This window comes from Trachypithecus francoisi, unplaced genomic scaffold, assembly GCF_009764315.1.
Source record: "Trachypithecus francoisi isolate TF-2019V2 unplaced genomic scaffold, Tfra_2.0 Lachesis_group11, whole genome shotgun sequence".
Taxonomy (NCBI): domain Eukaryota; kingdom Metazoa; phylum Chordata; class Mammalia; order Primates; family Cercopithecidae; genus Trachypithecus; species Trachypithecus francoisi.
The window spans coordinates 70,953,788-70,972,283 of NW_022681456.1; the positions used below are offsets into that span (position 1 = coordinate 70,953,788).

At 38.1% G+C, this 18,496-nt stretch overlaps 1 pseudogene; it reads right to left on the bottom strand.

The window, feature by feature from the left end:
- Window positions 1-1,442: 1,442 nt before the first annotated feature.
- Window positions 1,443-2,814, bottom strand: LOC117091037 (annotated as a pseudogene).
- Window positions 2,815-18,496: the final 15,682 nt, after the last annotated feature.

Genomic DNA, 18,496 nt, shown 5'->3' on the forward strand with positions numbered 1-18,496 from the left:
TTGTTTTTACAAAATCCTCCAACAAAAGATAAGCTGGGTGAGGATCTGAAAATTGGGAATGTACAAATCAGCAACTAGTTTCTAAGCATCTTATAGGAACTCAACATTATATAAGGTTGTTGGGGGAATCAGCAGGAAAAAAATCATTGATCCTTACATGCAGAGAACCACAACTACAATCTAGTTAACAGGACAGCACCAGCACCAGAGTAATTACATGGACATAGAAAATTGAGGTGATTGCCTTATGCCTGAGTCCCAGAAAACATGGGTGGGTCCCATGGTATTCAAGTATTCAAGAGAAATACATGCCCCAAGCAGAATCAGGTCCACAGCCAACTGGAATACATAGACTATCTTCTAGGGGGAGACAAACTCATAGTAAGGAAGGTAATATGGAGCATTAAGTCTGAAGAGCGGCCGGGCGCGGTGGCTCAAGCCTGTAATCCCAGCACTTTGGGAGGCCGAGACGGGTGGATCACGAGGTCAGGAGATCGAGACCATCCAGGCTAACACAGTGAAACCCCGTCTCTACTAAAAATACAAAAACTAGCCGGGTGCGGTGGCGGGCGCCTGTAGTCCCAGCTACTCGGGAGGCTGAGGCAGGAGAATGGTGTAAACCCGGGAGGCGGAGCTTGCAGTGAGCTGAGATCCGGCCACTGCACTCCAGTCCGGGCGACAGAGCGAGACTCCGCCTCAAAAAAAAAGTCTGAAGAGCAAGTTAGAAAAAAGAGAAAGCATGTGTCTTTATAGTACAATGATTTATAATCCTTTGGGTATACACCCAGTAATGGGATTGCTGGTCAAATGATATTTCTGGTTCTAGATCCTTGAGGAATCACCACACTGTCTTCCACAATGGTTGAACTAATTTACACTCCCACCAACATTATAAAAGTGTTCCTATTTCTCCATATTCTCTCCAGCATTTGTTGTTTCCTGACCTTTCAATGATTGCCATTCTAACTTGTGTGAGATGGTATCTCATTGTGGTTTTGATTTGCATTTCTGTAATGACCAGTGATGATTGAGCTTTTTTCATATGTTTGTTGGCTGCATAAATGTCTTCTTTTTTTTTGTATGTACATACTTTTTACATTGTAGAGGAAATTACCAATTTTTTACAGCATACAAATGAACATAGAAATAAACCAGCAAGAAGAAATAGCATATATCTAAAGAAAAGAATCAGAATTTCTAGAACGCAATAAATACCTACATCCTACTTTCTGGGAACCAAATGCCAACTACATATATATATAACAAGGTAAGTTCTACTACATCAGTGGTACCAAAAACACTTTCTTTGAGAATTGTAAGTAAGTATCATCCAGCACCTGGATGCTAAATAAAAGAGCTGGAAGACTAAATAAATAGGAAAGTCACTCTACCCACTTTCCTGTTTCCATCTTTTAGGAATTCAAGTTTATTCAAAATTTCGATATATAATCCTGTACCTATGATCTCTTCAATAATTTTGGAATAGTAGTTTTAGACAACTTTAAGGCTCAAGCTCCTTCTGAATTTCCCAAAGTGTTTTTGCACTATTTTTCACATGGGCCTCCTCTTCAGCGGTCAGCTTTATCTTTATAAGGCTGGTAATACCCTTCTCTCCAAGGAAGGAATACTGAGGAATATTTTTTCATTTATTCCACAGAGGCCCTTAATTATGGTGGAAACTGGATGCGTTCTCCTAATATTCTTCAAAATACTTTCTGTTAAATCAGCTACAGATAGGCGAATGGCCCAAGAAGTAGAACTTTTCACTTTAATAATCTCATAGGCACTAGCAATCACTTCTTCGTGGACATTTTTCCACTGCTCAGGATTTTTATCAGTTCCTATATCAGAGATTAGATCCCTCAAAAGGACACCAGCTATGTTCACTCCACTCCACACAGGAACACTTGAGTCTCCATGCTCTCCGAGGATCCATCCATGGCAGCTTTCAGAGTGGATACGAAGTTTTTGTCCAATCAAGAATAGAAAACGAGCAGTATCCAGATTACAGCCGCTTCCAATAACACAGTCTTTAGGAAACGCACTCAACTTCTAGGCTTTGTAAGTTAAGATATCCACTGGATTGGAAACAATAATCAGTTTGCAGAGGAGGCTGTGCTGGACAATACTGGAAATCATTAACTTGAAGATGGTCACATTTCACTAGACTAAATGAAGGCGCGTTTCTCCCTTTTTTTGGCATGCCCCTGCTGTAATAATCACTAGGCTGGGGTTCGCCATGACAAGGTAATCTTTGCTACAAACAATGTTTGGCAGTTTCATGAAAGGGCTGAATGTTGAAGATCCATTGTCTCACCTTTCGGTTTGCCTTCATCAAGATCCACAAAGGCAAGTTCATCACTCAAGCCTTTTTATAAGATGCTGATAGCGCAGGCCATGCCCACTGATCCAGTTCCTATGATGGAGACCTTACTGTGATGACAGGGCTCCTCGAAGTGAGGCGCTCAATAAGCTCACTCTTCACAGTCGCCATCTTGCTCACGGGGGTGAAGAGCCAGGCGCCCTTGGGCAGCATGCACGCCGCCTGACGGGGACAGAGGGCCATCCCCAGGCACGGAAAATTCGCTCCAGCCGAGCTCACTCTCTGGCTGACCCACACAACAGGCACAGTCCAACTCATGGCTGCTCACTCAAAACGTGGAGGGAGAGAACGGAAAAAAACTGCTGACCAGAATGTCGAGACGCCGAGAGAGCCGTTGGCAGCACCTTCAAGCCCTCTATGGCGGGTGCGCATGACCTGCCCCTGGTCCTCTACTGCGGCTGCGCGGGTCTTGCCAGCGCCTCCAATACGTGCTTTCCGTGGGTGCTCAGACTAAGGCAGTGAAGGGCTGCTTCTCTAGCAAGTGATTTCTGGAGTCAGTTTTACAAAGAGTATTCTCATCATTAAGAGGCTAACCCAGAACCCTGGAATTACTGGTTTTCTATTTTTAGTATGAATGTCAAGGAAAAATGCTTCTAGTGACTACAGATGAAAATCAGGTTACATCTTCTGAACCGCGGCCCTGCCAGGAAGGATAGGGCGCTGTGCTTTGCGTACCGGTGGCTGCCTGCACCATCTCCCAGTATCCCAGAAGGGGGCTCCTGCTTTCTGGTGTATGGCGCTGGAGGCCTATTTATAAAGGATCCCACTGCCTTGGTGCCAGTCCTGGCCAGACCCACACTGGGACAGTCAGCAGGAGCTTGAGCGGGGTCGGGGACGACTGGGAGTCACTTCAGCACTAAAAACTGACCAGACAAGAATGCTACTCCTTTCTCATGCCGGAGGAAAGCCTTTGACTGTGGGTCCCGAAGAAAAACGACTTCTCGGGTAGAAAGTTGGTGATGTAGCCTTCAGTTAAAATGAGGATATCTCTTACACGTCACTGTGAACTCCTAAAGCTTTCCAGACTGAGAAGCTAATCACACCAACCCCACACCACACATATAGTGAGCCCCAGCCCAGAGCTCACAAGACAAGGGAAGACCTGCTTTCCGGTAATGCAGCCATGGCCGTGCTTCCCTTATTGAACCATGCAGGGCTTTTCTTTTTAGCCAATGATAATGTTGTAACAAATCCAGCTAGCATTCCTGCTGCATCAATAGTACCAAGGAAAATTCCACTTTTAACCAGGAAAAGACAGTCATCTGTGGACCCCAGAGCCTCCAGCAGAGAGGCTGGCTACCCAGTCCCAGAGCCCGCTGTCTCCATGTTTAGGTTGCCTCTACTGTCTTCTTTTGAGAAGTGTCTGTTCATATCCTTTGCCCACTTTTGATAAGGTTGTTTTTTTCTTGTAAATTTGCTCAAGTTCTTTGTAGATTCTGAATAGTATGTTTATTGTAGCACTATTCACAATAGAAAAGACTTGGAACCAACCCAAATGCCCATCAGTGATAGACTGAATAAAGAAAATGTGCCACATATGCACCATGGAATACTATGCAGCCATAAAAAAGGATGAGTTCGTGTCCTTTGCAGAGACATGGTTGAAGCTGGAAACCATCATTCTCAGCAAACTAACACAGAAACAGAAAACCAAACACCACATGTTCTCATGAGTGACTCTCACTCATGAGAACACACAGACACAGGGAGGGGATTATCACACACCGGGGCCTGTTGTGGGGTGAGAAGCAAAGGGAGGGATAGCATTAGGAGAAATACCTCATGCAGACGACACGTTGATGGGTGCAGCAAACCACCATGGCACGTGTATACCTACGTAACAAAGCTGCACATTCTGCACTTGTATCCCAGAACTTAAAGTATAATTTTTTTAAAAAGTAGAAAACATATTGAAAACATATTCAAGTGTACATGAAACATTTATCAAGATAGCTCGTACATTGGACCATAATAAAAGTCTCAATAAACTTAAAAAAAGAAAAGAGAAAGCAATTCAGTGTAAAGCTAAGAGGATGCAGATTGAGATAACCATGAAGGAGGGGTGGGCCAGGGCAAGCAACTCAGAACAAAGACTGAGACCTAGATGAGCAAGAGCTAGTGCAGTGCCTCTGTGGTTTGGGGCAGGGTAAGAGGTCTGGGGATGGGACGACAGTTCCACAGGATGGTGAGAGGTCTGACAACAGATGTTGTCTGGGGCACAGAAAGTCCAGCGCCAACCCATAATCCCACACACTCTCAAAGGCAAAATCTGCCCCCAACCAACTTCCTATCTTTAAATTGCAGCTGAATGTTTGCATTTTAGCCATCGTGTCTAGACTTGGATTATATAGTCGAAGACATTAATTTTAAAGATGAGGTTATTGAGGGACAAAGAAGTTACATGACTTGATTGAAGCCAAACTGCTAGTGGCAGAGTCAGGACTAAAATACAAATGTCCTGATATTTAGTCCAAGTTTTCTATTGAAAACTTCCTTTTAAAGTCCAACTTTTATAAAAGCCCAACTTTTAGTATTGTATTCTAAAAATACAAATGCCCTGATATTTAGTACAAGTTTTCTATTGAAAACTTCCCTTTCCCTTCTAAGCTGCTCTATTAAAAATTCACAGAGAGCCTTACACAGACAAATTCTTCCAAACATATAACACCTAAACGCCCTTTCACTATTTCCAACAATATACTTGGGCTTTTTATCTCTCCAAGTATAAAGAGAAGTAAAGAAAAAGAGGAAAAGATAACTGAGAACTGGATTGGTCAAAAGAAGCTTCAGTGTGACAGCAAAATTTGATCTGAATTTTGAAAAATAAGTTCAATTTAGATAGAAAGAGGGAAGAAAAAAGGAGATTCTCAGGAAAATAAAGAAGTTCCTCACTGAGTCGGGCATAGTGGCTCACACCTGTAATCCCAGCACCTTGAGTCCAGACATTCTTCTCTCTTATTTTTTAAAAATGTTTGTTTTATCAAATTAATATATGTACATAGTTTTAATTGTCAAGTAGCACAGAGTTATTGAATAATATTATTTAATAATAATAAACAGGCCAGGTGTGGTGGCTCACGCCTGTAATCCCAGCACTTTGGGAGGCCAAGGCAGGTGGATCGCGGGGTCAGGAGTTTGAGACCAGCCTGACCAACATGGTGAAACCCCGTCTCTACTAAAAATACTAAAAATACAAAAAGTAGCCAGGCGTGCTGGCATGTGCCTGTAATCCCAGCTACTCAGGTGGCTGCGGCAGGAGAATTATTTGAATCCAGGAGGTGGAGGTTTCAGTGAGCTGAGATTGCACCACGGCACTCCAGCCTGGGCGACAGAACAAGACTCTGTCTCAAAAAAAGTAAAATAAAATAAAATAATAATAATAATAATAATAATAATAATAAACAGCAGCCCTCTGCCTCATTCCTTTCCTCCCCAGAGTTCTACTTTACTCTCAGTGATGTCCTAACCTCCCATTTTTGAAGCCTAAAAACAGAACTTCCACAAGTTCCCACCACATTTCCTGCCTACTAGAGTCTCTCCCATTACTAGAGAAGAGCTTAGATGAGGCCAGATCCCCACTTCTGCACCAGATCCCATCCCCTTCCATTTGCTCAGTTGATGTGCTCCAAAAAGCCTTCCCTCTCTCTTGTAGCATCGCTGTTTTCCCTCTCTATTGAATCACTTGCATTAGCATATAAACATGACATTAATTCTCCAATTTAAAAAAACAAAGATTTGCCTTGGTGCCACCTGCCCCCATTGGGTTCCACTGCTTTTCTTTCTGTTACACATGTTCACAAAAACTACCTAGGAGAGTTGCAACATTCACCATCCTCCATTTCTCTCCTCCCATCTCTTTCGAACCCACCAGTCAGTCTGTCATCTCCACCACTCCACTGAATTGTTCGTAGGTTCACAGTGACCCTCTGATGCCAAATTTCTCTCCTAACCTGACCTGGCAACAGCGTTTCCACTCTCCTCCTGAAAACATTGTCTTCACATGGCTTCCAGGATACCATGCTCTCCTGACTTCCTCCCTCCCTCTCTGTCCATTCCCACTGAATCTTGCTCCCTCCTCCTTATCTCTTTGACTCCTAATTGTTGAAATTCCTCCAGATTCAGTCCAGACCTCTCATTCTGACTGTACTCACTCCCTGTGTGATCCCATCCAGTCTCAAAGCTTTAAATTCCATCTACACATTGATGGCTGCCGAATTAATGTCTCCAACCTAGACCACTCCCCCTTAAACTCCATACTCATCTCTATCCAAGTGTCAACTTGGATAGGACATTTTTACTAGAATATCTAGTAGACATCTCAAACTCCATACATCCAAAGCCAAGCAGTCTGCTTCCCATCTTACTTGATACAACTCCATTCTTTCAGTTGCTTAGACAACAAACTTCAGAGTCATCGTTAAATCCTTTTACTCTCATATCCTGTATCAAATCCGTCAATGACTCCTATTAAGTTTATCTTCAGATTATATCCAGAATTTAGCCATTTCTCACCATTCAACACTTTCCACCATTATCATTTGTCTGGATCGGCTCAATAGCTTCCAACCTAGTGTCCCTACTTTGCCCTTGCCCCCTTTTAGTATAGTTTGAAAACACAGAGGCCCTTTGAAACTGTTAACCAGATCACATTCCTCTTGTGTGTGCAATCCTCCAAAGACTTCATATCTCACACAGACTACAGGCCAAATTCCTTACTGAAACCTATAAAGCCCTTTCACCGGCTCCCTGCTATCTCTCTAAGTTCACCTCCTTCTTCTTCCCCACCCCATATTGTTAGCCACACTGGCCTTTGGAACTTCTTGAGCATTCCTGGAATGATCTTGCCTTAGCATCTTGGCACTTGCTGGTTCTGCTGCCTGGACTGTTCATCCCCACATATGTGCGTGGATAGTTTCTCTGCTTCGTTTAGGCTCTGTGCAGATATTTTGAGTGAAGTTTTCTCAACCCTAATGTCTAAATTTTAATTCTCCTTCCTGACCTATCCTATTACTTTTTCCTGTCTTGTTTCCTCTTTTTTTCCTTAACACTTATTACTATCTAACATACTAAATGTTTACTTAGTTACCATGTTTATTGTTGTTCTTTTTCATTAAAATGTAGGTTCCATGTGAGTAGGGATTATTGTGTATTTGCAGTCACAGCTACTTTTTTAGCACCTAAAACAGTACCTGTTCAGTGGAAATCATATTGATTGATATGTTACAATTCTTTATTTTATGGACTGAGAAAGTGATACACAAAAAACTGGAATTGCTCATGTTAAATGGTGTAGACTGAACTAGAACATGGGTTCTGACTCTCAGCAATGAGTTCTTTCCACAATACCAGGATATTTTCCACCATTGGATTTAGAATTTTCTACATAAATGTCTTTCACTTGGGAGAAATCAATCGCAACCAGCAAATGAGAAACATTTTTCCTCAAATTGGCCCTACTCATACATTTAAATTGTTGTTTTATATTTGTACAAGTATATTAAAATAGACACACAAGGATAATCAGTACAACATTATATGTAAGACCAGACATTGGAAAATTCTAAATGTCTATCAATAGAAGACTGGTTAAATGAATTATGTTGCATCCATATAATGGAATATGTCTGCAGAAGTGAAAAATATTCAGGTAGATCTGTAAGTACTGATTTGAAAATCATATCTTCAGGATGTATTATATGTTCCATAATTTCTTATACACAATTCCCAAATCCAAAACACTCTAGAAATTACTTTTTTTTAAGAAACTTAATTAGTGGCAAAACATGGCCAATCCTACACTCACTTGGCATCAAATACTGACTTGACATGAGAATATGTAAAGTATTAATTTATCTAACTTGGTGTGAATAGAATACTCATATCTTCTAGTTCCAAAAAAAATTAATGTGTTTAATTATAAGGTGCTACCCTAGACCCCACTAGTAGTATTGTATGACATTTGCTGTGTGCACTGTATTACAGCTCTAAAATCCAAGACTCTCCACAAGGAACTATGACCTACACTAAGGGAACAAACAAGATGCAGAAAAGTATCTGTTGGATGAGGAAATTTACATAATTTATAAAGGCACATACACTGGTTTATGCCTGGAAATTCTGAAAGGAGTAGGGATTTTTTAAAAGAAAGAATTGATAGTGGTTATTTCTAAGGAATGGAATAGAAGGAAGTGCTGGACAACTCTGCTATCACAGGAAGCAGCTCTTCTCCTGGGGCAGCAACAGGAAAGAGCCCATGGGTCTTCCTCTGTAGTGCTGCCATGAGATGATTCAACTCCAGGTACTTTGCATCCCTGTGTGTCTTCACTCAAGATTGCATGACCCAGGGTGAGAAGCTAATTGACCCATCTTGAGTCACATTCCCTGTAAGTGGAGGCAAGGTAGAGAGGTGCAAGAAACCTGCTTTGGACTGGCAGTACAGATTGGATGTCCCCAAGAGAGAGACAATGCCAAGATTGCTACAGACAGGTTGGGGATGGTCTGCTGAGAGACAACAGATGTCACCAACATGTGGGACAGGGCCTGACCTGACTCTATCTCTGCCAGTAACCTGCTTGATTATAACTGGGCAGATCTCTTGAACCCTCTGGGACCTTGTTTTCTATCTATATAGAGAGAAGAACCTCTTGGCTCTCATAGCTCTAACAATTCTCTGATGGACTAAGTACAATGTCTCTCAGACTTAGATGTGTCTATGAACCACCCAGGGATCTTGTTAAAAATACAGATTCAAATTCTGATTCAACAGGTCTCGGTGGCCTCCATGAGCAACTAGGTGATGCCAAAGTTGCTGCCAGACCTGAGATCCAGTAGCAAAGCCCCAGAGCATTAGCTGTGGCTGGCAGGCAATGAGAACACTCTAAGTTAGCAAAACATGAGCATTGAGTGATTTACTTTATAGCAGTGACAACACTGCTTAAAACTTCGTTGGTGGCCCTGCCTGTTGTGAACATTGAAAGCATCAGCACTGATATTAGTGGGGATTGTCCTTTGTGAAGGCAAGTGACAGATTTAATCTTTAATCATTAATCAATACACCAACAGAGTTTACCCATGTACTAATACTCTGAAGTGTTACCTGAGAGATTTACCATCAACCATATTTGGTACTTAAAAAACAATTGATTCTAACTTTTGCTTAGAGCAAATATAAAAGATCACTTTTCATGGTTTTCATAATTAATGTAAACTTCAGAGAATTTTTCTGAGCTGCGGATCAATCCATTGTCCAATAATACCAGAACATTAACCAACAGAATTTAGCTCAGAACGGCCCTAGGGAAGGACTAGGTTTTCATTTATAGCTATTCAGAGGTAAGTACACAGATGGGTTTCAATAAATAATTAATTATAATGGAACTAGGGTTCTCTAAAGTGGGTTGTGTATAACACTAAGAGTATTTAAATGAGTTTATCTAAGGTTGTACCTACATTAAGAAGTCAAATCCCCATCTAATAAGTTTGATGGTGTTTAGTCTACATTAGGTACAATTTTAGAAGTCACGTACTCTCATGTCAGATATTTTCCAAATTACACTTTCAGATAGAAACCACATCAGAAACCTGAACTGACTGAGATGTTAATTACCCCAATCAAATATTCTCCTCCTCTGCTAGCTTTCTTCCGTTCTGTGTCTTCCCACTGGCATTTTACTGCTATACTTTGGGAACACAGAAGACTGTGAGAATCAAATGAGATAATTACTTACAAATTATTGAATAGAGTGGTGTTCTGTATATTTTGAGTTATAATTCAACGAAAAGAGATGAAGCAGTTGAGTTTTTTCTTCAGTCTTCAAAAAGCAGCATTTTGTCCCAAGTGGTAGCTTAGAATCTCAGGTGCCATGTGATACTAGACAGTAAGAACTAAAAATAACTATAAGGAAATGGCTTCTAAGTAATAAGAGACAAAATATTGGAATAAACATTTAATATGACAGGTGGTAATAAGGAAAATCTGGAAGAACTCAGCCCAGAAAGCAAGCTTTTCCCACTTAAAGACAGGAAGAAGGGCAAACCCTCTGCATCTGGCCACAGCAGGCATTCCCAGAAGGCAGTCAAAGATATCTATGGTAGAACAATAGAGAGAGTCAAATGCACCTCCAGCATGTTAAGAGTGGAGAGACATGTGAGATTTTAAAAGTGTGGAATGCTTACATTATTTTCAGCACAAAATCATATAACAGTGTAAACATTTTCAAACATGTATTTCTCAAAATGCTTTTTCCAAAGAATAAGATTTTTCCCAAAATCAGTTACTGGCTTTGTTTAGATTCTGATTTGAACAAATCAACTGAAAAAAGAGAACCACATATTTTGAAGCACCTGAGGAAAATTGAATAAGGACTGGTTATTAGATAAAAATCAAAGAAATGTTAATATTGTTAGATTTGATAATGGCATGGTAGTTACAGGAGAATGTCCATGTTTTCTGGAGATGCATATAGGTTGAGTGTCACTAATCTGAACATCTGAAACCCCAAATGCTCCAAAATCCAAAACTTTTGGGGCACTGATATGAGACAGTGAAACCTTTGTTTTCTGATGATTCAGTATATACGAACAGAACACAATTATTTAAAATATTGTATAAAATTACCTTCAGGTTATGTGTATAAGATATATGTATGAAACATAAATGAATTTCATGTTCAGGCTTCGGTCCCATTCCTGAGATAGTTCATTATGATATGCAAATATTCCAAAATAAAAAAACCTGAAATACAAAACACTTCTGGTCCCAAGTATTTTGGATTAGAGATACTCACTTGTACTAAAGTATGACAGATGAAGTACCAAGGGATTTATTTAAAATACCTCAACAAGAAAAACAATAACAAAAAAAGGAAAACTAAAATAATATGGTAAAAGCTTGATAAATGCCATTTCTTTTTTTTTTTTTTTTTTTTTTTTTTTTTTGAGACTGAGTCTTGCTCTGTCACCCAGGCTGGAGTGCAGTGGCCGGATCTCAGCTCATGGCAAGCTCCGCCTCCCGGGTTTACGCCATTCTCCTGCCTCAGCCTCCCGAGTAGCTGGGACTACAGGCGCCAGCCACCTCGCCCGGCTAGCTTTTTTTGTATTTTTTAGTAGAGATGGGGTTTCACCGTGTTAGCCAGGATGGTCTCGAACTCCTGACCTCGTGATCCGCCCGTCTCGGCCTCCCAAAGTGCTGGGATTACAGGGTTGAGCCACCGCGCCCGGCCGATAAATGCCATTTCTAGGCAATAGACATAAGTGTTAGTTGTGGTCTTCTCTCTACTTTTCTGTATATCTAAATTTTTCAGAGCAAAAAGCAACTTGAAAATCATTTCCATTTTCAGTTATTAAAACATCACTCATACCTTGAATCAAAAACAGATTAAGCACAAAACTAAGGAAGTTTTTATTTAAAATTGGAAAAATGGACTTCCAGTTTCCAGTCCAGCATATAAAGAGCTTGGAAATCATCACTCCATCCTAACAAGTAAAAAGCTGAACAAACTGAAAAATCAGCAATGTATCTAAGAGGTTAGATCCATAAGAAAAGTAGGGCCACAGGGCAAACCACTGCCCCTAAAATTGGAAAAATAGGCAAATACAGAGAATCACAACCTACCAAAGAAGAAACCCATGAACACAAACCTCTGCAGCAACCATTTCCAAGGTAGAAAAACCTAAACTGTAATTGACAAATTGCTGGAGACGAATGTGGAAAAGCCTGAGAGTTAAAAACTCCAGGGGCACCCAGTCTTGAAGGTGGGGGCACACTTTTGTGAGTTTTACCTATAGTGGCTCTACTGGGTTGTCACAGAGAATAATGGAGACAAAGCTCTCATGTTTCCAGCAAGGTGAGCAGAAAGTAGCCATATGTGAAATACGTCATATAATTCTGTTCTTAATAAGGTCCGCCCTCAGATCCTATTATTAGAGAAACTACTTAACTATAATCTAATCTACTAGGCTTTTCTCAGAACCTAACTTACCTGGAGGGAGGAAAATATCAAGTTCTAGCCCACTATAGCAATTCTATACCATCTGAGAGGGTAAAAATAAAGAAAAATAGTAAAAAGAAAAAACAAAACTGTGATGCACTTGTGAAGTTTAGAGTGCAGAGATACAGGCTTATTAAAAGATTGAGACCTAATCAAAGACTCTAGAACACATTCCCTCCCCCACACCTTACCACCACATTACTAAAGGGCAATTTACAGCAGTACTTTTTACCTAGTAGTTATATCCAGCTATGAAAAAAAAAAAATACAAGGTATACTAAAGGCCAACAAAATAAAAGTTGAGGAAGCACAGCAAGCATCAGAACTAGCCTCAGATATGGCAGGGATTTTGGAATTATCAGACAGGGAATTTAACAAACTATGATTAATATGCTAAACATGGTAATGGTTAAAGTAGACAGCATGCAAGAACAGATAGACAACATAATTTCCAAGAAAGAATCAAAAAGAAATCTTATACATAAAAAACACTATATCAGAAAAGAAGAATTCCTTTGATGAGCTCATTAGTAGAATGGACACAGCTGAGAAAAGAATCTCGGATCTTGAATATATCTCAATAGAAACTTCAAAAACTGAAAAGCAGAGAGAAAAAAGATTGAAAAAAAAAAACCAACAGCAGAACAGAACACCCAAGAACAGAGGAACAACTACAAAAAGCATAACATATTTATAATGGGAATACCAAAAGGAGCAGAAAACTGGAAAGAAAGAAAAAATATTTGAAGCAATAATGACAATATTTTCCATAAACCAATATCAGGCACCAAACTGCACATCCAGGAAGCTCAGAGAGCACCAAGCAAGATAAATGACAATAAAAATAAAACAGAAAAAAAACCCTATGCCTAGAGGAAAAATATAGCTTACCTATATAGGAGTAAAAATAACAATTACCTCTGACTTCTCTTCAGAAACCATGTGAGCAAGAACAGAGTAGAATGAAATATTTAAAGTGTTGAGAAGAAAAGAAGCCATCTTCCTAGCATTTTGTACACTGTGAAATTATCCTTCAAAATGAAGAAAAAAATAAAGACTCTCTCAGGCAAACAGAAATTGAAAGAATCTGTTTCCAGTATATTTGCCTTGCAAGAAATGATAAAAAGTTATTTAGAAAGAAAGAAAATGATGTAGGTCAGACACGCAGATCTACATAAAGAAGAGTATCTGTGAAGAAATAAATGAAAGTTAAATAAAAACTTTTATTTTTCTTAGTCTTAATTGATGTAGGAGTAGTTTGTTCAAAATAATCATAGCAACAATATCTTCAGTTATGTATGTGTGTATATGCTTCCTTATGAGTGAAATAAATGCAGCAGAGATATGATGAACAGGAGGAGGAAATTAGAATGGTTATTATAAGGTACTCTGACTACCCATGAAGTGTTATAGTATCATTTGAAAGTGGGCATGGATCAATTGTAAATACATACTGCAATATCCAGGATAACTATCAAAAATTGTTTAAGAAGAAGTATAACTGATATGCTAAAAGGGAAGAGAAAATGAAATAATATAATGCTCACAAAAGGCAGAAAAAAGTGAAAGACAGAAATAGGAACAAAGAACAAGGGCAGCAAACAGAAAGCAGTAATGGGTATGGTAGAGATCAATCCAACGATAGAGCAATCACTTTAAATATCAATGATCTAAATATGCCAATTAAAAGACAAAGACTGTCAGAATAAATAGAATAATTAAATAAAATAATAAAATAATACAAGAATCTCACTTTATAAAGACACATGTAGATTAGAAATAAATGGATGGAGAAATATATACAGTACTAACAATCAATAGAGAGAGTAGCTGTATTTCAGATAAAGCTGACTTCAGAGCAAGGAAAGTTATCAGGGAGAAAGAGAGGCATTACATAATAATAAAGTGGTCAATTCTTCAGGAAGACCTAACAATCCTCAACAGGTATGTGCCTATCAACAGAGCATCAAAATATGTAAAGCAAAAACTTGTAGAACTGCATGGATAAATAGGTGAATCCGCTATTATAGTTAAAGACTTCAATACTCCTCTATCAGAAATGGACAGATTCAGCAGGCAGAAATTCAGTAAGAACATAGTTGAACTCAAAACATCATCAACAAAATATAGTTGATACCTATAGACTCATTCCATCAACTGTAAAATACACATTTTTCTCAAGCTCACATAGAATATTCATAAAGGTGGACCACATTCTGTGTCATACAATATGCCTTAACAAATTTAAAAGAAGAGAAATCATATAACGTCAAAGTTTAGGCCACAATAGAATTGAATTAAAAATTGATAACAGAAAGATAACTGGAAAATTAAGAAACACATGGCAGTTGAACAACAAACGTCTACATAGCACATGGATCAAAGAAGAAATCTCAAGAGAAATTAACAGTATTTTGAACTAAATGAAAATGAAAACACAATTTATCAAAATGTGTGGGATGCAGCAAAAGCAATGCTTAATGGGAAATTTATGGTATTAAATGCATGGTTAGAAAAAGGTACACTCTAAAATCAATAATATAAACTTCTACTTTGGAAACTAGCAAAGAAGAGCAAATTAAATCCACAGTAAACAGAAGGAAATAATAAAAATTAGATCAGAAATCAATAAAATTAAAAACAGGAAGTCAAGAGAAAATTACTGAAACCAAAAGCTGGTTCTTTGAGAAGATGAGTACAATCAATAAGTCTCTAGACAGATCAGCTAAGAAAAGAGAGGACACAAATTACTCATAAGTAAAAGAGGAAACATCTATAGATCCCATGGACATTAAAAAAAAATAATGAACTACTACAAACAAGCCCAGAAATTTGAAAACCTAGATAAAGTGTACTAATACTAATACTTCAAAAGACACAGTCTCCAAAAACTCACACAAGAAGAAATAGACCACGTGAATAGGTCTATATCTGTTAAAGAAATTGAATCAATAATTAACAACCTTACAAAACAAAAAGCACTAGGCTCACAAAAAGCACTAGGCACAAAAAGCACTAGACTCACATAGGTTCGCTGGTGAATACCACCAAACATTTAAGGAAGAAACTATACCAATTCTCTACAATCTCTTTCAGAAGATAGAAGCAGAGTGAATACTTCATAATTCATTCTATGAGGCCATCATTACCCAAATACCAAAAGCAGACAAAGACATTACAAGAAAAGGAAACTATAGACCAACATTTCTCAGGAATGTAAGATGCAAAAATCCTCAACAAAATACTAGCAAATTGAATCCAACAATGCATAATGAGAAATATACACCATGACCAAGTAGAATTTATTCCAGGTTGGTGAGGCTGGTTCAACATTCAAAGATCAATTAACATAATCCATCACAACAACCGGTTAAAGGAGAAAAATTACATGACCCTATCAATAAATCAAAAAAAGCATTTGACAAAATCCAATACCTATTCATTCAAAATTTTATTTTATTTTTTAAGATTATATATCCAAGAAGCTAAATATAAACAAAATAAAAACAAAGAGATACACACTTAGACAACACCCTAGTCAAATTATTCAAAGAGAAAAACAACAAATCTATTCATAAAGGGGAAAAAAGGGGGAAAGAAATACAATTAGCAGCTAATTTATCATTGTAAACAATGGAGGTCAGAAGGAAGTGAAATATATGTCTCAAAACCCCTGAAGTGATATATTCAGAGTGCTGAATATTTTCAGCTATTACTTCTTCAATTGTTTTTTGATAGGTTTTCAAGGCTCTGTTTATTTCTCTTCATTCTTGTTTTTTTTTTTTCTCTGTTCATATTGAATAATTTCTATTGCTCTAACTTAAAGTTGACTGATTCTTTTTCCTGCCATCTGAAATCTGTTACTGAGGCCCTCTAGGGAACTTTTCATTTTAGTTATTGTTTATTTTATTTTATTTTATTTTTTAAATGGAATCTCACTCTGTCCCCTAGACTGGAGTGCAGTGGCGCAATCTTGGCTCACTGCAAGCTCCGCCTCCCTGGTTCACCTATTCTCCTGCTTCAGCCTCCCAAGTAGCTGGGACTACAGGAACCCACGACCACGTCCAGCTAATTTTCTGTGTTTTTAGTAGAGACGGGGTTTCGCCCTGTTAGCCAGGATGGACTCGATCTATCTCCTGACCTCATGATCCGCCTGCCTCGGCCTCCCAAAGTGCTGGGATTACAGGGGTGAGCCACTGCACCCGGCCAGTTATTGTATTTTTTAACTCCAAACTTTGGATTTGTTTTTTTTTAATTATTATTATTTATCTTTATTGAGATTCTCAATTTATTGCATCATTGTCATACTTTCCCTCAATTCTAGAAATACAGTTTCCTTTAATTCTTTGAAAATATGGACAATGGGTGCATTAAAGTCTTTGTTTTCAATGTCCACTCAGAGACAATTTCCACTGAATGCTTATTTCATACATATGGGTCAAATGTTCTTGTTTGTCTCACACTGTTTATTGGTTGAATCTTTTGGGGTGCTGAAATATTTTAAAACTGGATTATAGTAATGGTTCCACAACTCTATACACTTCCCAAAAAGGTTTGAATTATATAAAAATTCAGTGGATAAGTTTTGTGGTATGAAAACTATATCCCAATAAAGCTGGAAAACAAAACAAAACAAAACACAGCCAGTGGATAGGTGAGGAGGTATAAATTAAATCAGATTAGCAATCTACTGATAATTATAGACACTGAATGATAGGTAATGGGAGTTACTATATTATTCCCTCTACTTTTGCTTATGTTAAAAAAAAATTGTTCACAACAAAAAAAAAAGGGAAAAAAGAATCAATTGGTCTAATCAATAAGCTGAAACCATGGCTAGTGTGAGGCAATATTTTTTTCATTTAGTGTCTGGCAATACATAAAATATAAAATATAAAAACATAAAATGTCTGGAAAACATAAAATAAGTATTACTATAACCCTAGGGAAAAAATACAATTATGAAGAAATGAATTAAATCCACAGAATCAATGCTTTTGAATGTATAAAATAAGTTTTATATTCATAGAAGTAAGTAGTATTAATATTTACCAGTTTTTAAATGCTTGAAGCATGTGAAAGAAACTGATATGTTAGATTGGTGATAACCGAAATGTTTAGGAAAGTTAAATGAACATTTAAATGTTTAAATAATTTGATTTATATAAATTATGATTTGATTGATCAGCTGTTTAAGTAGAATTTCAAAGTTGAAACATAGTTTCCTTAATCCATTTTTAGGATTAAGACACTGGGCATGAAACTCGGCACCAAATTTATGAGAATTTCTCTCCATGCATAGATGTTCCACATATATTATAGATCTGGGTGAGTTTTCAAAGCTCTTCTCTCCTTTTTTCCCAAATGATCTCATATACTCCACTACTTTCAATTATCACTGCTATGCAGGTGACTTCCAAATCTCCAGACTCCTATTTCCAATAGCTAAATAAACATCTCTTCTCTGCTGCCACAAGCCCAAATTTCTTCCAATCAATTCATTTTTTCTATCCAACTTGTCTTCTTCTTCTTAATCCTATCTGCCTGTTTAACTTTCTCCATTCCATGCAGTTAGATGACAAGTCTAAGTATGTCTTCTTCCTTTCCATTCCCATTGCCAACTTCCTTTCCATTCCCATTGCTAACTCTCATTCTCTTGTCCTGGACTATTAGAGCAGGCATCTCATTGATCTCACCCCTCCCAGTCTCCATTCTTTCAACCCTGGTCAACTCACTCATCCTTCCTATGTAACACCACCAAATTAATCTCAATAATACAATGTTTGCCAAAATGTGTTCCTGGATGCAAGTAGCAAATTCAAGAAAAACATGTTTCATGGACAAGTAAGCTCGGGAAAAGTCTCATACTATAGCCCATTCTTAGACAGTTATAATGCTAGATTATAAGAATACAGAATTTCTGCATTAAACAAACAAAAAAACAACCTATTTAACACAATTTCCAAAACATCACTGATCATGTAACTATTTTACAAAGTAATGTGTACTAGCTTGCAATGGAACACATTGTGGGAAACACTGTCATAAGATAGTTATGGTATTTTCTGTCTAAAATACCTTCAGTGGAGTACTGTCAATTTAAAGATCCAACTATTTGGCTCAA